Below are 384 nucleotides of genomic sequence, written 5' to 3'. Positions count from 1 at the left end.
ATTGTTGAGACAAAATCTCTCAAATGATTTTAATGATAACAAAATTACTTAAAAGATTATGATTGTGGTTAATGACTAACATGTGCTCTTGAGTGTATTCATATAAGATAATAGGTTATTAATCATTAAGGCAAAAAGAAGGAAAATGTGATTTTGGCCTGAGGATGGAAAACCCACGTGAGGATGGAGATTGCTGCAAACGTGAGGATGGGCTGCAATTTAAAAAAACTCCAGATTTGGACAATCTGACCTCTCACCACAACAAATGTGTTTATTCAAATGCATAACAATGTCAAACATGAATAAACAAAGCATTTAAAATTAAGAGTCAAAAGGTCAAAAGAAAAAGATGAATATGGCTAGATCTAGTATGCAGAGGATGGC

The sequence above is a fragment of the Cicer arietinum genome, chromosome 3, assembly GCF_000331145.2.
Source record: "Cicer arietinum cultivar CDC Frontier isolate Library 1 chromosome 3, Cicar.CDCFrontier_v2.0, whole genome shotgun sequence".
NCBI lineage: Eukaryota > Viridiplantae > Streptophyta > Magnoliopsida > Fabales > Fabaceae > Cicer > Cicer arietinum.
This window is presented reverse-complemented; position numbering follows the sequence as displayed.